Source organism: Rhineura floridana, chromosome 22 (assembly GCF_030035675.1).
Source record: "Rhineura floridana isolate rRhiFlo1 chromosome 22, rRhiFlo1.hap2, whole genome shotgun sequence".
Lineage (NCBI taxonomy): Eukaryota > Metazoa > Chordata > Lepidosauria > Squamata > Rhineuridae > Rhineura > Rhineura floridana.
Genome location: NC_084501.1, coordinates 10,105,123 through 10,121,534, shown reverse-complemented (window position 1 = coordinate 10,121,534; position 16,412 = coordinate 10,105,123). Strand labels below are relative to the sequence as shown.

Here is a 16,412-nt window from a genome sequence, read left to right as displayed (position 1 = left end):
GAAAGTGTGGGATAACATTTGCTTGGTGCAACATCGTCTACAACTCCCTGCAAACAAATTGGAATGAATGCTCAAGTGTGTTTGTCTCTAACCTCACTGCAAACTTTGTGCAAAGAAAACAGGATGAGTGTTCAATAAACTGGCTGGAAGCGACCTACATATAAGGCCCAACTTTGTCTTTTCTTCCATGAATGTAAAGCTGTGTAAACAGACTGTACACACAGCGGCTGAATTACCTTTTTTTTTTTTTTGGCACTCTCTTCCTTAGTGACTGTTTTTAGAAGGAGGTGGGTTGGTTATTTGGCTAAACCTGGAGAGCATCACAAGGTAAGGCTTGTGCGTTTCATTAAAGCCCTGTCTATCTTTTCCCTCAAACTTCCAGTATATGTCCTTGACCCTGGACCAACGTGGTGTACCTGCCAGCAAGCCCCCTTTCGTTCTTTGTCTGCCAGCCAGGACTTTCTCCTGCTTTGGCAGAGCTGAGGTCTCAGGTTCAGTCCCTGGCATCTCCAGGTAGGGCTGGGAGTGTCCCCTGTCTGAAACCCTGGACAGCTGCTGCCCGTCAGTGTAGATATGGCAGCTTCTTATGTAAGGACTATGTCTCAGTAGTAGATCATATGCTCTGCAAGCAGAAAGGTCCCAGGTTCAGTCTCTGGCATTTCCAGATAAACTAGGGAAGAACCATACCAGGAAACTCTGGAGAACTGCTGCCAGTCACTGAGGACAATACTAGATGAAGCAGTCGTCTGACTTGGTATAAAGTGTCTTCCTAAGCTCACTGAAGTGCTAGCTTTCCGTAGGCAAGGAGATTCTGGCATGATGGGGGGAGAGCAGTTAAACCTGCATGATAGAACCATGTGTTCCCTCCCATGTTGGTCCTGAGGGATGATTCAGGCTCTCTGCCTTGAATTTCCAGTTTTCATTTTAAAAAGAAAAAAGAATCTGTAACCCTCTTTTCTTACAAACAGGCAAGGAAAGGTATGCAGGTGGCATGCTACCGAGCTGTTCAGTAAGGAGCATGCCCCTTCTTGCCTTTCCAGCATGGGCGGGGGTTGCTGACAGAAATCATTCAAGTTGTATTTCATTTTATTAAAACTGTTTAATCAATTAAATGCATTTAACTTAAAACATACTGGTGTGTTGTTGCAGTTAGCTGCTTTGCATGAGCGTATAGTGGCCTTGCAGTGCTCGCCTAGCGCCCTCCCCTTCCGAATCTGTGCAGCTCTGTCCACTCTTGGGCTAAACCAACTGTCTGTCAGACCCGTGGGCTGCTGTGCCACAGAGCAGGGGAGGTGAGCTCCAGACAAACGAGCATGGAGCCGGGGTGGGTGGCACCTCACAGCCCCTGGCAAAGTCTGAAAGGAGCTAGTCATTTTCTTAATTCCCTGGCAACCCAGGGGGGCGGGGAGAATATGACAGTATACTTCTTTTTTAATTAAAACATGTTTGCTCAGTGCACCAAAGTGCCTGAAGTGAGATGAATAGACAAGTCGAAAAGACACACAGCTTTGGCCCGTGGGGAAGGCACTGCGCTGGCACTCAGGACGGGCGTTTTCAGCTCCCTGATCCTGCCATGTACTCCCCTTGCAGCCATGGGCAAGTACCTCGATTATCCCTCCATCTGCTTCCCATAGTGTCTTCTTGGCAGACAGGACCTGAATCTCACACAATATGCTACATCGGCCTGCACGAGTGGGCCCCTCCCTGACTTCGCCAAAATTAAAGGGAGGGGTTTTGTCTGAGCACTCATGCTGTGTATGTCTTATTTTTTAAAGCCCAAATTAAATTCATTATTTATGGACAAATATAAAAACTAGAGATAGAATCGCTGCTCATGTTGTCTTTTCCAGCTCTGTGCCTAGAAAAGTTGGGAAATGCAAGTTAATAATAATAGGGGGTTGTAGCCAACTAAGTTCTACTCTGAGTAGATCTACTGAAAATAATGGACCAAAGTCAAGTTCAATAAAGTCAGTGGGTCTGCTCTGAGTAATATCAACAATGGCTACAACCTTAGGTCTACAACATGCTGCCCTGGGCTCCTACTGGTCTGGAATGTTTGCACCTTGTGTTGGGCCAGAGGGACAGACTAGGAATCCTTCTGGTGTACCGCCCACCTTGCTGCCCATGGCTTCCTTAACTGAGTTGACGGAAGTGGTCTCGGAGGTATTGTTGAGATCCCCTAGACTATTAGTACTGGGGGATGTCAACATTCATGCCGAGGCTACTTTGTCTGGGGCGGCTCAGGACTTCATGGACTCCATGACAACCATGGGGCTGTCCCAATATGTTAGTGGCCCAACACATATATCGGGGCATACACTCGACCTTATTTTTGTTACTGGATATGGGGATAGTGATCTGGATGTGGGGAGTTTTACATCTCTCCCTTTGTCATGGACAGATCACTGCTTGCTGAAGTTTAGACTTTCAGCGACCTTTTCCCTCTGCAAGGGTGGGGGACCTATTAAGTTGGTCCGCCCCTGGAGACTAATGAATCCTGAAGGTTTTCAAAGGGCTCTGGGGGATTTTCCGGCTGATAGGACCGGCGCTCCTGTTGAAGCCCTGGTTAATCTGTGGAATGCGGAGATGGCCCAGGCTGTCGACACGATCGCTCCTGCGCGCCCTCTCCTTTGCAGAGCTCATTCAGCTCCTTGGTATACTCCAGAGTTGAGGGCGATGAAGCAAGATAGGAGGCGGCTTGAGCGGAGATGGAGACGAACTCCTGATGAATGCAACTATACGCTGGTTTGTGCTTTCACCAAGCGGTATATAGGAGCGGTGAGTGCGGCGAAAAAACAATATTTCGCCGCCACTATTAAGGCATCTCTCTCCCGCCCAGCGGAGCTTTTTAGAGTTGTCCGAGGGCTACTCCATCTAGGCCTTCAGGACACTGTAGATACTTCGGTGGCCCGCTACAATGAGTTTGCTGAGCACTTCCAGCATAAGATCTTACGCATTCGTCGGGACCTAGACTCTCATTTTATAGCAGTTAACCCTAGTGAGGTGTCTGGTGCACAGTCTTATCATGTTTTGTTGGATGAGTTTCAGTCGGTTCAGTTCGAGGACGTGGACAAGGTGCTTGGACAGGTACGTGCAACCACTTCGGTACCAGATCCTTGCCCCTCTTGGCTAATAAAAACTGGCAAGGAGGGAACAGTTGGCTGGGCCAGGGAAGTGATAAATGCCTCCTTGCGAGAGGGAGTGGTCCCTGGCTGTCTGAAGGAGGCAGCAGTGAGACCACTCCTGAAAAAGCCTTCCCTGGACCCAGAGGATTTCAGCAGCTACAGACCAGTGGCAAATGTTCCATATCTTGGCAAGATCTTGGAACGAGTGGTTGCTGACCAGCTCCAGGCGCTATTGGATGAAACCGATTATCTAGATCCATTTCAATCGGGTTTCAGGCCCGGTTTCGGCACTGAGACGGCCTTGGTCGCCCTGTTTGATGATCTATGTCGGGAGAGAGACAGAGGGAGTGTAACTCTGTTGATTCTCCTTGATCTCTCAGCGGCTTTTGATACCATCGACCATGGTATCCTTCTGGAGAGGCTTGCGGAATTGGGAGTTGGAGGCACTGCTTGGCAGTGGTTCCGCTCCTACTTAGCGGGTCGTCTCCAGAAGATAGTGCTTGGGGAACATTGCTCGACACCGTGGGTACTCCAATGTGGGGTCCCGCAGGGTTCGGTTTTGTCTCCCATGCTTTTTAACATCTATATGAAGCCGTTGGGTGCGGTCATCAGGAGTTTTGGAGTGCGTTGTCACCAGTACGCTGATGACACGCAGCTCTACTTCTCCTTTTCATCTTCCTCAGGTGAGGCGGTCAATGTGCTGAACCGTTGCCTGGACGCGACAATGGACTGGATGAGAACTAACAAACTGAGACTCAATCCTGATAAGACTGAGATGCTGCTGGTGGATGGTTTCTCTGGTCAGATGGTGGATACATATCCTGTCCTGGATGGGGTTACACTCCCCCTAAAGGAACAGGTTCGTAGTCTGGGAGTCGTTCTAGACTCTTCCCTGTCACTTGAGGCTCATGTAGCCTCGGTGGCATGGAATGCGTTCTACCAACTTCGATTGGTAGCCCAGCTACGTCCCTACCTGAGTAAGGAGGATCTTACATCAGTAGTACATGCTCTGGTAACCTCACGTTTGGATTACTGTAATGCGCTCTACGTAGGGCTACCTCTGAAGATGGTTCGGAAGCTACAGCTGGTGCAAAATGCGGCGGCCAGACTGCTAACAAGAACGAAGCGGTCTGACCATATAACACCTGTTTTGGCCCGCTTGCACTGGCTTCCAATACGCTTCCGGGCCAAATTCAAAGTGTTGGTATTAACCTATAAAGCCTTATACGGCGCGGGACCTCGATATCTGTCGGAACGCCTCTCCCGCTATGAACCGGCTCGTACACTACGGTCTGCTACGAAGGCCCTCCTCCGGGTCCCGACTCATAGGGAGGCCCGGAGGGCAGTGACAAGATCAAGGGCCTTCTCAGTGGTGGCCCCCGAACTATGGAATAGTCTCCCCGAGGAGGTTCGCCTGGCGCCAGCACTATCATCCTTTCGGCGCCAGGTTAAAACCTTTCTCTACTCCGAGGCATTTTAATTTTTTGTTAATGATTGTAATGTTTGTAATTTGATTTTAGCCTTTGCTGTTTTTAGATTGTGAAATTTGATTTTAGACTGATGTTTTTGTATTATATTGTATTTTATTGTATCTATGTTCACCGCCCAGAGAGCTATTGCTAGTCGGGCGGTATATAAGTTTTAAAAATAAATAAATAAATAAAAGGGTGGAATATAAATCTAATAAATAAATAAATAAATGTGTGAGGCAAGGGTGTGTATGGCTGCAGCAGCTTGAGCTGGTTCATCACTTAGATTAAAAACTTTCTGATAAATTGAAAAAAGGTGCCTCTGCTGAATCAGACAGATTTCTTTAAAATAATAATAATAAAAGTTGTTAATTATTTTTAATACAAGCTTACAAAGAAGGACATCTTAGAAGAGGTGTTGCCCCTTTTCAATAACAAGTAGATATATCTTTTAATTGGCACATTCTTTGGCTTAAAAACAGAGCTTTCCCCCCTTTCTATTGTTTTATTCCTTTATGTAGATTTAATTGCTTCCAGACAAACACTTTATTGAGTATTCAGATTGATTTGTTTGTACAAAGTTTGCAGGAGGTGAGACAAGGGTAGCTCTTTACTGAACATTCATTCTGATCTGTTTGCAGAGAGGTTATATGACATTGTGTCAAGCAAGTGTTAATTCCATATTTTCCAGTGCATTTTCCCATCACTTCTTTTATCGCAAAAAATCTGATCTTTTGGGGGGTTGTTGTGCAAGAGCTCCAAATAAACTTCTAATTGCACAAACTGAATTTGCTAGTATGTAATTGAATCCCACCCAAAAACAGCAACAGTCTGGAAGCTCCCCAAAACTCATATGGCTTTAGTTGGATGAATACCTGTAACAGTATTCATAGGCAGTATCTAAAATGGTTCTCATTCAGTAATCATTACATCAGACCTGTGTGGTAGATCAGTATTGTTCTTCTCAAATTAAAGATTTGGGTGGGGGATATGGAGGCTGAGAGATTATAGTTTTTCCTAAAGCAGGGGTTCCCAAACTGTGGTACATGGACTTCATTCTGGTGGTCTGCAAAAATACAATTAAATCATACAGCATCTAGCACAATACATTACGACTGCTACAACAGGCAGAAAAATCTGCCAAGGCCCTTGGCAATGTTAAAGTGCTCCGTGGTGAAAAATGTTTGGGAACCCCTGCCCTATAGCATTGGTGGAACGGGAACCAAAACACCCTGACCTAATATGGGTTGCACCAGTGGCATGGCTAATGCACTGTGCCTCCACTCCCAATGAGAATGTAAGTAAATGAAAAAAGAAAAACAAATGAGAAAACAAGAGAGGAGACACATTAACCAAGTTAAACTCAAAGCAAACCCACTGAAATGAATAAGTTAAGCATGTCCATTCATTTCAACAAGTCTGTTCTGAACAGGACTAACAATGGATGCAACCCATATTTTTTAAGGAGCAGGGAGGCAGGAGGATACCTGGGCTATGCATTTTGGTGAATGAGGCAATGGAATGCACTGGACCAGACTGTGGCTGTTGCAATCCAGTTTTGAATGCTCCTTCATACAAAAACGACAACAACAAACTCTTTGCCTGCTTTGTTGGCTTTTACCCCCCAAGGGGTTTCCCAAGGGGAATTTTTAAAAATGTGATACCTCTCCTCCCCACCCGGCAGTCTAAAGTGACACAGTCCGTTCCATGACCACTTTATTCTGCATGTGTAGACTGGGCCGGAGAGGAGAAAAATGATGTGACACAGGGAGAGAGAGAGATCAGAAGAAAAACTGACACAACATAATTATTTTTAAAAAGTAGGTGCCATTTCGTAGGCTGGGGCCAGATCTGACAAATATTGGAGATTTCTGTCCCCTGGTGAGATTTGAATCCGTGACCTCTTGGATCATACTGAGCCACAAGGCTTGGGCTGCGTGCAGTGGGGATGGGGGTGAAATTAAATTCATCTCACATTTAAAAGTGAACCTGCCTAATCCACACTTTCCCAAGCAATGTGTGAACCTAAACACAGCTGTCTTTTGAAATTCACATTTCTCTGAATTTTGCAATGCAGTACTCTACCTCAGTAAGGTGTACAAAAATGCGTATACTAGGGTAAAGTGTGTCTAAAATGCATATATTAGCAAAAATAACATTAAAATGCATTAATATTAGGCTAAATTGCTTGCAAATTGTTTTGTGTATATTAGGCAAAATTGTATACAAAAATGCATGTATTAGGAATTCACATTAAAATGCTGCTGAATTTTCATGAGGACTTTTTTTTTAATTGCCAGCTGATGTGGAAATGTGGAGAGCTGAACTTATAAATGGAAAAATTAGAAACAGAGAAAAATCAAAATTAATAGAATCACACATCCCTAGTGTTCAGAGTCAGATTACTAGCTCCCTTCCTGCATTTTCCCTTCAAATGACTCCATACTAAACTAAATTAGGGAGTGAAGAAATGGGGGGAGGGCTCCCATTTAAGCAGGCACCATGGTACCCAGGGCAGGACACCCTAGTTCTGTTGTCTGCACTGGAACGAGGAGGGATTTGAAGTAGAGATCAAATTGTTAGAGCTGTGGAAGTAAAAGGACCCATTATGAAATCCACAGACTCCTAATTCTCCCCAATGCTACCAAAACACTTGGACACTCGAACTCTTCTAAAAACTAGCTAAGGGGGCTATTGCAAAACACAAGGGGCCCAGCACCAGCACCACCCCCACTCTTTAATTCAGGCACTGATTTGAGGTCTAGAGGTTGGGCAGCTGAAACCGGTCGCACTTTCTTCCTGCCTTGTGATCTGATTCCCATTCCTCCATTTGCTACAGACCTTTCTTTGGAGTGGAGTACTTTCCTTGTGACTCTTTTGACTCTTCTCCTCTCCCCCCCAACTGTGAAGTAGGTAAGGAGCATAATTCTCCCCCTAGCTGAGGTGCCTAGCCTCCATTAAGTTAATATCTATGGAGCTGTTTGAAGTAAATAATAACTTTTTTTTCTGTGGTTGCCCCTTTCATCTCTCCAGAGCAGGCTGGATGGCAGACCGTAATTACCCTGGCTGCGGCTTGCTTGGGGCTTTTGTACTGTAGCTGTTATTAAAAGGGCCAGTGGCTCTGGGGAGCAAAGGAGCCTTGTGCTGAGTCTTTCTTTAATCCAGAAATTCAGGTGCCCCTTGATCTCCCTCCAGGGTTGCCACACTCAGCACTTGTCGATCTGGCAGCTGGGTGGAGACCCCTCCGGCAGAGGAGTTGAGGCTGACGCACGGCAATTTCTGTGTTGGACCACTTTATATACGATGCACATCTAGAAAGAAGCTGATCCAGACTCTGCCTTCAGCAGCTTTGTTCTGTTCTTTTTTTCCCCTTTTTTGTTTTTTTTAAAGCAAGGTTCTATGCCTCATAGGTCCACCACTGAAAATGAGCAAAGACGTTGTTTAAAAATTGTGAGGCAATCTGCTTTATTTCACTAGCTGCGAGCAGAAAAGACCTGTTCAGTGAACAGGATGGAAAAGTTGACTTACAGCAGGGGTGGCACCTCTGCGGGCAATTATGCTCTTGAGGTCTTCTTCTTGTACCCAAGAAGCCTCTGAGGACACCCCCTCCCCCTATTTACTGCCCCTTGGGTCATGACCATAGTGAGGGTGGTTGCTTTTTCTCCCTTGAGAAGAACATAGAGCTAAAGAACAATACTCTGTCCTACAGGCCCAGGGCCACCAGTGGGTGGCCAGGTAGGGCCCTGGTTAAGGGCCCCTGTGACCCAGACTGGGCCCTGGAGGGGCCCTCCTTAGGGTGGTAGGGTGGCTCTCTTGATTCACGGCAGCATCAGGTCATGTGGCCCCACCCTGCTGTGCATCGTGGAGCGGGAGCTCCCAGGCACATCCTGATAAAGACAACATGGGCTTCAACAAGACTGCCCGCTGCACCTACCTGTCACGTTAGTGCATCAGTGTGCACACATGCCTGCCATCACCCAAGATGATGGTGGGGGAATTCCCTAAGTGGTTGACACCCCATTGCCATCTTGGTTGGTGGTAGACTGCACATGCAGTGTACACCTTGATGTGGGAGGTAGGTTTGGCGTGCAGGCCTATTTAAGCCTGTATCTGGAGGAGGTGTTGGGCTGTACAGCACTGAGGGCCCAGGCAGACTGGTGCCCAAGGGCCCAGTCACACCTGGCACCGGCCCTGCTTTCCCACTTCCTCTTGCAGCTCTGTGTGATTTCAAAGACTCAGATTAATTCTACTGGATCTGACATTTAACTCAAATCCCTTAGAAAAGCAAAGTGTGTGCACATGCTCTTTCTGTCCGGGGGAGGGGTGTTCCAGGGAAATCGGGAAAGAATTGACTAAAAGGTGTAGTGCCCACAGCACTCACTCAAGAATCAGAATGTGCATATGGGCCTAAAAAGGTTGACAAAACCTTACAGGGATTTGAAAGATGTATCACGGTTCATGGTTTGTGTACACTTTTCCTACTTCTGGTTCTTGGTTAAGTAGGTTTGGCAGGTTTTTGTATTGTTTCAAAACCCTGCAAACCTTGTTTGACCAGAAGCAACAAAATAAATATCTCTGTGTTTCTGCGGGAAGTGATGCCTCTATCATGCTACCTTCAATCTTTTTTTAAAAGTATTGCTGGTCTCCATCTCCATCCTAAGGCTGCACTCCCAAATAAGTCTGGATAGGATTGCACCCTTAGGATGGAGATGGAGACCAACAAGCTCCATGGAACAAAGGAAGGCTTACTTTCACTCAGTAAAAAGGTGCACAGGAATGGGCTCAAAATCACTTTGGTAAGAAAGGTTAGCATCTTCTTGTTCGAGGACATTAAAATACACACACACAAAAACAAAACAAATAACCCAGACTTGTGTGAGTTGGGTAACAAACTTTGTAATTTGGGAAACTGCCATGTGTCATTGGATTGATAGGCTGGTAACCATTTAGTTGTGCTCCTTAAATTCAGGTTTACATAAAATTTCAAGTGTTTTGGTAAGAACCAGTAATTGATGGAGGAGGACAGGAAGGAAAGGAAGGCCTGGGAATTGGGCATAAGTTAATTCCCTCTCTCTCCTCAGGCCTTCTTTTAATGCCTATTTTTTAAAAAATAAATCCTGTTCTTATCTTGTAATATAAACAGTTTTATCTTGTAATATAAACAGTTAAAAAGAAAACAAAACCATTAAGTTTATGAGCCCATCCCATACCTGGTGTGACATTTACCCCAGTAATATAACAAAAAGGTAAAGGTGTCCCCGCACTTATAGTGCGAGTTGTTTCCGACTCTTAGGGTTATGTCTTGTGACGTTTACTAGGCAGACCGTATATATGGGGTGGGATTGCCAGTTCCTTCCCCGGCCTTTCTTTACCCCCCAGCATATGCCGGGTACTCATTTTACCGACAACGAATGGATGGAAGGCTGAGTGGACCTCGACCCCTTTTACCAGATATTTGACTTCCTCTTTCCATTGGAATTGAACTCCGGCCGTGAGCAGAGCTTCAGCTGCGTTACCACCGCTTACCACTCTGCGCCACGGAGGGTCTTAATATAACAAACAAAGACCAAATGTCACCATCTCAAAATAAGTTTTGTAGACCGAGCATCCCATATTAATTTCAAATAATCAAATATATCCAACTAAGTCTTGTTCAGAGTAAACTCACTGAAATTAATCTACTTGAGGCAGTCATGTCCATCAGTTTCAATGGGCCTACTTTGAGACCCTCCGTGGCGCAGAGTGGTAAGTGGCGATAACGCAGCCGAAGCTCTGCTCACGGCCGGAGTTCGATTCCAACGGAAGGAGGAAGTCGAATCTCCGGTAAAAGCGGTCGAGGTCCACTCAGCCCTCCATCCATCCGTGGTCACTTAAATGAGTACCCGGCATATGCTGGGGGGTAAGGAAAGGCCGGGGAAGGAACTGGCAATCCCACCCCATATATACGGTCTGCCTAGTAAACGTTGCAAGACATAACCCTAAGAGTTGGAACGACTCGCACTACAAGTGCGGGGACACCTTCACTTCTTTCACTTTGAGAAGAACTAACATTGGCTACAACCCACTGTATTTACCTTCCATTCATTTAAGGAAAGTGCTAAGAGTTATGACCATTCTGAGCCTTTGCCAGACTCTGCCCCCAGTTTTCCTTAGTTCTTCTCTGCACTCATAGCTACTAGTAACTTGCTGCTTGCATTTAAAAAGGAATGCCAAATCCTGTGGCATAGACTCTGCAGTCACTTAGCATGCCTGCTGATGAATGAACTACACATAACAAAAGTGATGTAGCTGTCACCAAAGAGACCAAATCCTGCAAGTACTTAGAAGCTGCCTTACTCAGTCAGACCATTGGTCCATCTAGCTCAGTATTGTCCACATTAACTTGCAACGACTCTCCAGAGTTTCAGAGATGTGACGTTCCCCGACCTACATGGCAATGCCAGGGCTTGAACCTGTGACCTTCAGCATGCAAAGCAGGTGCTGTACCACTGAGCTATGGCTCTTGCTGCTCCTGACTTTTCTTGTAACCAAATCTGAGAAAATTCCAGATACAGCAAGAACAAAACTATATATATGTTGCACAGACAAAAAACCCAACGTAATCCCCAATCTCATCGCAGTGGCTCCCAACACAGGAAGCAGAAAGTGTCTATCTCCTAATGAAGGCGAGCGCAAAATTGCAGCTTTCGATTCCTTTATTTCCCTATCCTCCCCTTCCCAGCAGAAGTATTTTCATATCAGATGTTGCTATCAATATAATTAACCTCCCAAGACACAAGTTTGAAATCCTTTCTTGTTCGCCAGCATTTTCTATTAACTTTGCTAGTTTTTTAACATGGGGGAGGGAGGCACCCTGACTTATTTTTTTTAAGCATTTAAAAAATATATGTATTTAAAGCATTTACATATCTGCTTGCAATTAATTACAGCAGAGATAAGGCAAGATGCATAATGCATGCAGCATGAAATGGGCAAAATAATTAACTTTTGCCTCCTTTTTGGAGGGGGGGAAGGGAAAAGAGAATCGCAACGGCTGCCATTTCTGTAAAAAGACACCTCCAGATAAATATCAGACAGACGCTTAGTTGGTCCTGGTTCTAGCTGGCTTGAGGCTCATGTCATGATAGTATCTTTCCCCAGCGGTTCTTGCAAGCTAAACTGGTTGGAATACTGTCTTGATCCTTTAAAGAACACCTTGGTCCTTGCAGTTTGGAATGCGGACAGACAGCTTTGCAGCTTCAGCAAGATTGCATGTGGAGGACTGGTGGAACTAGGAAGGCCCTAGTTCAAATCTCACCTCTTCCACCATGCATTCACTAGATGGCCTTTGACAAGATGTGATTCTGTATCAGCCACAGCCCCCAGCTTCTGCAAAATAGGGATAATTATACTGACCTTCCTACCTTATCAGGTTGTTGTAAAGATTACTAACACTTTGAACGACCTGATGCACTGATCCTTAACTGTTGGGTCAGGAGGACTTATAAGGGCCAAATTAATATGTAGCAAGCAGTGGAGGCTGGCCCATTGAGTTAATGGGGCAGTGCCCCACCAAACTCAGTCTGCTCTCAGTCAACCCTGTTCTTCTGCCCACCTTCCTATTCACAATTGAGCCAGAGGGTGGCTTTGTCTGTCATCTTCCTCTTCCTTAGTCTCAGTGTTGTCCCTTAGTGGATTTAGACTTAGGGCTCATCCAGACGACTGCAAAATGTGTGACACGCCTGCTATGTGTGTTCATTATTTTTTGGTCGTCCAAATGACGTCTCGCGCTGTTACGCATTTTTGCGGGTTAAATCCGCTCCTTGCAATACTGGCAAAAATGCGATTTGCTTTTTAAAATCAGGAATCATCCGCTGTGCCTTCAGGAGTTAGGATGCAATACTGCGGACTTTACAGCTGATGGGTGGTTCTTGGGCATTTCCCCTTGCCCCTTCTCCTCATTCCAGCCAATCATGTATCTGCACTTTTGCGCATGTGCCAACACATCCATACTTCTCTATGAGCCAATGTGTCCACATATTTTTTTATGGGTACATTTGCTTTTTGTGGACTAATTTGGAAGCTCTGCCCTCATTCAGAAGATGCAGCCTGGATCCAGGAAACCTGGCTTCTTCTAACATCAGCAGAAAAAAACGCCCGGACCAGAAAGGTTAAGGTATACATCCATAGGGCCTTTCCTGTGAAATTCACCACAGCACCACGACCTAGCTCAGGATATTGGGCTGGGGTGCTACAGAGGCTGACCATTCATAGATACTTTGCAGTTTTGCCCCTAAGAAGGCAGACTGGAGGGCTGTGTGAGGCAAAGGTCAGAAAGGTCAGACTTCCAGACTAGATACAATTTATACACTTAACCTGCTGTGGCATCTGTATCTAGCTCTGTGACAGAAATAAAGCGGAGCCTTTAAGAAAGGCTGTGTAGCTCAGTGGTGAAGGTCTCAGGTTCAATCCCCAAATGACATCTCCAGGTAGGGCTGGGAGAGACTCCCTGCCTGAAACACTGGAGAGTCGCTGCCAATCAGGGTTTTCAATACTGAGCTAGATGGACCCATAGTATAAGGCAGCTTCCTATGTAGGGAAAGGCAAAATTGACACACTGAAGCCCTGGGGAGGGTGTTAGACTTTGAAGAATGGCGATGTTAGCAACTTACGCTAATAACATTTTAAGAGGGCAAAAGTGGGGGAGGCATTGATTTATTAGACACAGGTATTAGAAAATAGAGGCTGTCGTAGATAAATAGGGACTGCTGGAGCTTATCAACTGGGAGAGAGAGAGAAATTGGCCTGGTTCGCGCAACACACTAAACCAACCCTTGGCTTATCAAGACTGTGTGAACATGCAGGCTCCGAGAGAGGAGCTCACAGCCGCTTTGCTCCTCCCCAGGCCCTTTTTGCTGCTGCACTAAGATTTGTTCTTGGCTACATCTTGTGGTTAGCGAGGAGAGAACTTAACCACAAGTCCTAGTTCAGACAACACCCTAAGCCAAACCTTGGTTGTTACGGTGCCTGGTGCAGTAACAAAATGAACAGGAAGGAACAGAACAGCTGCAGCCTATTGTCCAGGACTCTGCACATTCACATAATCTCACCAAGCCAAGGTTTGGCTAAGCTGTGGTGTGTAAACACTGCCGACGATTGGTTCCAGCGTTAGTGGTTCCATCAGGCCAGACTTTGTGGCAGAGGCCCAGGGCCCCACTCAGTAGCAGGAGGGCCCCAAACACAGCAGGGTTGGCTGGCCACATTTTGAAGTAATGCACTATGCCAGCTAAAGAGGAGGCCCATCCTCATAAGACCATTAAAATTGTCTAAAATTACATAACTACATTCAGTGGTGGCTGGTGGCTCTATGTCAGTGGGACAGTGGAATCTGCTCCGGGTTTTAGTCCAAACTTTCAAGGAGCTGTCCAACAATGACTACATTGTTTACCCAAGGCCAGCCTGTAAACTTCATAATCCTGCAGCATTTTAGGGTGTGCAGATTGCTTCACATAGATTCTCTCAGTTATGCTTACAACAACCCTGTAAGGTAGGTCAGCACTGTTAACCCCATTTCCTATACTGTGAGGAAGGGGAGACTGAGGCTAAGGGAATGGTATCTTGCCACCCTTGGGGAGTTCATGGGTTCATGGGAGACTTGAACCACAGACTTTTTGTGGCTTGCTGACCCTGTTCACGCTCTTGGTCATTAGGCCATGCCAGCTCTTTAAGAAACCCTTTTATGGATTTTCAGATGCTGGCAGGTGTGTGTGTTTGTGAGAGAGAGAGAGAGAGAGAGGGAAAGAAGGAAAGACAATGGAAGTTAGTTAATAAACTGGTAATCAATGGTGGGAGGGGGCAGGGGGCGGAGTAGGTGCACCAGTAGCCAATTCATTACAATGCCTGAAAATGATGCCGTGAGATTAATAAGCCTTTGATTTATTGGCGCTTTGAGTCCTGGAGTATTACTCATGGTGTGGCATTGACAGGCTCTCTGTTCCCACCATGGCCTCTGAGAGGGAAGGCGGGAGGGGCTGATGCCAGGACCCATCCGGATGAAGCCCTAAATGCCTGGCTTGTCGAGGCATTAATGGCTTTGTTGCAAGCCCTACGGCCATGAAAGATTCCCTCTGGACGGGGTAATTGTTATTGATTATGAAAGCAGATAAATTCAACAGGAGGGCAGAGCCTGTCGCTGGCGGAAAATCTGCTGCTGAGGTTAGAAAAAGCTGCCTTTGCTGGTCACTTGGTTGTTGGTTCTTTTGAAGGGCCCGTAGCTCAGCGGGAGAGGATCTGCTTTGCATGCAGGAGGTCCCAGGCTCAATCCCCAATAGCATCTCCAGGTAGGGCTGGGAATGTCCTCAGTCAGAAACCCTGGAGAGCCTCTGCCAGTCAGTGTAGACAATGCTGAGCTAGATGGACCAATGGCCTAACTCAGTATAAGGCACCTTCCTGTGTTCCCACTTTCTGTTCGGCACAATGTGTGACCTGAAGCTGTCGTGTGTCAGAGCATGTGGGGCACAATCAACACCTCTGACCCTAGGACAGGGGTGGGGCACCTCAGGACCGAGGGCCGAATGCACCACTCTAGGCCTCTCTGTCTGACCCTCGGGAGTTTCCCCAAGCCACCCCCAGGTCACATTCCTCACTGGCCTTGCTTTACACCCTCTTTGAGTTTCTTTGCCTGCCTGGAATGTGTCCTTGAACTTCATAATGCCTCTTGCTTGCTTGCATGGAGGATAGAGAGGGGTATGTCAGCATGTATAGAAACTAGTTTACTGAACAGTGGCAAACTTTAAATCCATTACTCTGCCCATTTTTGCTTCTGGCCCCACCCAGCCCTAGCGTGTGGCCCCTGGAAGATTGCTCTGAAGGGAATGTGGACTGAAAAAGGTTCTACAACCCTGTCACAAAGAATGCTGGCATGAGCAGCCTACTCACTGTTGAGTGCAGGGGCATATAAACTTCAGTTCCCTATTGAGGCTGCTCTGGAAGCACTACGTCCAACAAGGAACTGGGAGAGAGGAACCAGCTTCAGCCTTGCTTAAGTTAGTACAAAAGCAACTCTATCCCAGGTGCCATGTTAAAGATTTGTTAGCGTGAGTTGCTATGCTAGTGGTGTTGCCTTTCAGGCTTAGCTCCCTTCCCAGAGTTGCTAGAAGTTCATTCTCCGAATGGGTGTGGGGCAATGTGTCTCTAGAGCACAGGCATATAAGTGCATATGCATAATCGCTAAGGCACCAATGCAGTGCATACCCTATCATTACAGTCATGGTTTGTTTTGAGCGAAACAAACCACAGACTCTGGTTTGGGATGTAACACTAAACCAGGGTTTGTGGTTTTATGTTCCTGCTAGGGGAGCAGCAAAGCGGGAGCGATCTCCACATTCACAGTAATATGTACCATTGGTAGAAACAGTGGGAAAGCATTTGCTGGACTGGATTGTTTCAGGCTGCGAGTGATGGCAAGGCTGTACGTTTGAATATATCTTCTTTTTAAAAAGTATTTGCATATAGAAAACTAGCATGTCAGAGGAAAAGGCACTGCTCTTGCATTATCTCTATTTTTGAAATGGCCCAGTCTATACAGTGACACTTCGGCACAGGACTTAGAAGGGTTTCTTGGATGATCACTTGCTGTTAATTTAGGGATGGGCAAATCTTTCCATTTCAGTTTCTCTCAATTTCTAGTTTTTCGAGTCTTAAGTTCAGATCTCCACATCAGTTTCCATAAAAAAAAAGCCCTCATGAAAATCCACCAATTCACCTGCATTTTAGTGTACATTTCTCCTAATATACAAATGTTTGTATGCAGTATTACCTTATGTAGACATTTCTGCAA

At 46.1% G+C, this 16,412-nt stretch overlaps 2 protein-coding genes across 6 annotated transcripts in view; one reads left to right on the top strand and one right to left on the bottom strand.

The window, feature by feature from the left end:
* MACROD1 (mono-ADP ribosylhydrolase 1) overlaps positions 1 to 16,412 on the top strand; it is a 366,194-nt gene that overhangs the window by 86,880 nt on the left and 262,902 nt on the right. The window lies entirely within an intron of this gene.
* The window catches only part of FLRT1 (fibronectin leucine rich transmembrane protein 1), a 53,106-nt gene that overhangs the window by 34,929 nt on the left and 1,765 nt on the right, over positions 1 to 16,412 (bottom strand). The gene's annotated exons all lie outside the window — the stretch shown is intronic.